The sequence below is a fragment of the Ipomoea triloba genome, chromosome 4, assembly GCF_003576645.1.
Source record: "Ipomoea triloba cultivar NCNSP0323 chromosome 4, ASM357664v1".
Lineage (NCBI taxonomy): Eukaryota > Viridiplantae > Streptophyta > Magnoliopsida > Solanales > Convolvulaceae > Ipomoea > Ipomoea triloba.
This window is the reverse complement of record NC_044919.1, coordinates 24,525,144-24,528,154: the sequence shown is the minus strand read 5'-3', so window position 1 is coordinate 24,528,154 and position 3,011 is coordinate 24,525,144. Positions and strand designations below refer to the sequence as shown.

General features: G+C 35.9%; 1 long non-coding RNA gene across 1 annotated transcript; it reads left to right on the top strand.

The window, feature by feature from the left end:
- Window positions 1-726: 726 nt before the first annotated feature.
- LOC116017740 lies at window positions 727-2,323 on the top strand. The gene is made up of 3 exons (XR_004097956.1): window positions 727-1,515; window positions 1,629-1,766; window positions 1,868-2,323. It is a non-coding gene; the product is annotated as an uncharacterized LOC116017740 (long non-coding RNA).
- The last annotated feature ends 688 nt before the right edge of the window (window positions 2,324-3,011 follow it).

The window sequence follows — 3,011 nt, the reverse complement described above, 5'->3', positions numbered from 1 at the left end:
ATATCTCTTGGTTTATGTTGATTATATACTTGCGATGGGGAGTGAACCAGATGTTATAACTAGTTTATTATCAAAGTTATTTACTGCTTTTAAGATTAGGGATCTTGGTGAACCTGATTTCCTTCTTGGTATTGAGACAATTAAATGTGATGATGGAATATTGATGTCACAACAGATATACATGAATGATATTTTGAAACGTGCTAGAATGGCATAATGCAAAGCATTATCTACTCCTATTTCTGTTTTGAAATCTGTTCCATTCAGTGCAGACTTATATGAGAATCCTACTCAATACAGAAGTCTAGCAGGAGCACTATAGTATCTAACTATCACGCGTCCAGATTTGTCCTTTGCAGTCAATCAGCTGTGTCAACACATACATGCTCTTAGGTATGATAAATGGACAATTAATTTTGGTATACAATGGCAAAAATGTAAATAAATACATAAGAAAACGCTACACATGTATTTAAAAGGTGTAGCGATTTCTTTAAAAATAAACGAAAGCACTTTTCGCTACACCTTCTCCCAAAAGGTGCCTCGAAAAGTATAGCTAATAAAATAATAAAAACACTCTCCGCGACACCCGCCACCAAAGGTGTAGTGGAAAACACTCAAAACAATATATATATATATATATATATATATATATATATATATATATATATATATATATATATATAATTAATTTCCGCGACACCCCGTCCACGTGGGGTGTCGCAGAAAGTTACATTTAAAAAATATATATACAAGACTCCTTCTCCTGGTTTTTATTATTTTCTAATGCCCTAATTCCCAAATCTTCACATCCTCACATCTCCAATTCGCTTCAACGCTCTCGTCTCAAATCTCCTTCGCCTCACCTGACTGAGAATGTTGAGCGTCGTCGTCGATCTGTTCAAGGTCACCGCAGATCTATTCGAGGTCTCTCGCCGTTTACGTCTCTCACTTCTTTATGTTCGTGGTCACCACAGATCTGTTCGAGGTCTCTCGCAGCTGCGACACCTCTGACGCTTAGAGCGTTCATTTCTCCTTCGTCTTCTTTTCCCTAGAAGGTCTCCGTCGCCGTTTGTCTTGGTCCCTTGTTCATTCAAAATGGCCAGAAGATGTTCAGTGCGACATAGAAATGCTTGAAGGCAAGTACCACAATGGAAACTTAGCCCCTCTGCCACATTCTTGGCCCTTTTCCACAATATGTTATTTTCTATCTAAGGAAATGTTTTTTGAGAATTTCTTGAATACTTTGAGATCTAGAGTTATCTTCTCTCCTGTGTTGTTAACTTTTAATGGTATTTGTTTCTTGGGGTAGATATATAAAGTTGCTAATTGTATCTAGGCTTATATGGTGAGCAAACTAATATTGCTTTTTTATGCGATGGTGGGGAGAGAGGATGCTGGAACACCCAGCGATTGGCAGGTGTCGATTGTGCCGTAGAAGCACAAGCTGCGGTCGTAGAAGTACCTCCGCCGCCGCCAGATCTTTCGAAAGAACATCTCGCTTTCCTCACCTAGGTTTTCACACACCACTATTAATATATTTGGGTTTTGATTTTAATTTGTAAGCTAAGAATATTTTTTTTTAAAAAAAATGAAAGCCTTACCTGTTTTTGTGGTGTATGCTACAGAAAGCAGGGTTGTGAGAGTGTGAGGGAGGTTCTCTGGAAATAGAAGAGAAAATGGGCTTCTTTTTCTTCTATTGTATTATGCTACAGATCTTTTTGTTTGACTTTTCCTTCTTTCTGCCTCTTTGCTCTTCAAAACGGGTAAGACTTTGATGGGATTATTTCCTCACTATTTTGATGGGTTTTCATATTATATTATTTGATTTTTTCCTCACTATTTCTTTTTATATTTTTTATTTTAGGACTTTAATCCATCTTCTCTTCTATCAAATAACTTTTGGATTGGCGGCCGGAATTTGATCTCAGAGAAATCAACAAGAACACCAAAATCACGTCATATTGAAGCGGAGACGGAGCTGCTGATCGGACTGTATTTTTCTTTTTGCACGACACTCTTTAAGGGTGTCGCGAAAAGTCAATATTTTTACAGTTACTCACATTCGCTAAACTTGTACAGGTGTAGCTTATGTGCATTTTTATACTAGTGTGTCCTGAAGATCGTAAGTCAACTAGTGGTTATGCTATGTTTCTTGGGTCAAATATTGTGTCTTGGGTCTGCAAGAAACAAAGAACTGTTGTTTGGTCTTACACTGAGGCAGAATATAAGGTTCTAGCAAATGTTTGTGCAGATGTAATATGGATTATTTCTTTACTACGTGAGTTCAACGTTCCTAGTGTCTCTGTTCCCAAACTTTGGTGTGACAATCTTGGTGCTACATATATGTGTGCAAATCCTATCTTTAATGCAAGAACTAAGCACGTGGAGATTGACTATCATTTTATTAGAGATAGAGTTGTTACTGGAGATATTCAAGTCAACTTTATTTCAACAAAAGATCAACTTGCTGACATTTTTACAAAGGCTTTACTAGTCCTATATTTTATTTTCTTAAAGACAAGCTACAGGTTACTAGTATACCTTGTGCTTGAGGGGAATATTAAGACTATGTATTTGAGTCAGATTATGACTCCCTATTTTTTTTTTGAAATAATTATGACTCCCTATTTTAATCTTCCTGTGATTTCTCTATTCTAATCTTCCTGGGATTCTCTCATTATATATATATATATATATATATATATATATATATATATATATATATATATATATATAAAATTTGTATCTTTTTAATCATTCAATTCAATACACAATACATTACGTTCACATTATTAAGACTCTCTGAGTTTGAGTCACGTTAGGACTAGCTATCCTACTCTACCTGAGACTCCCCTTGTATATATATCTCCTATTCCTCATCATTGTAATTGTTCAATTGAATCAATACAATATTCAGTTCTCATCTGGTATCAGCTAGCCTAGGTTTATTTTCCAATGGCTGACGGCTCTGTTAATTCTTCCGAACGGACCGTTTCTGATGCAGCTAT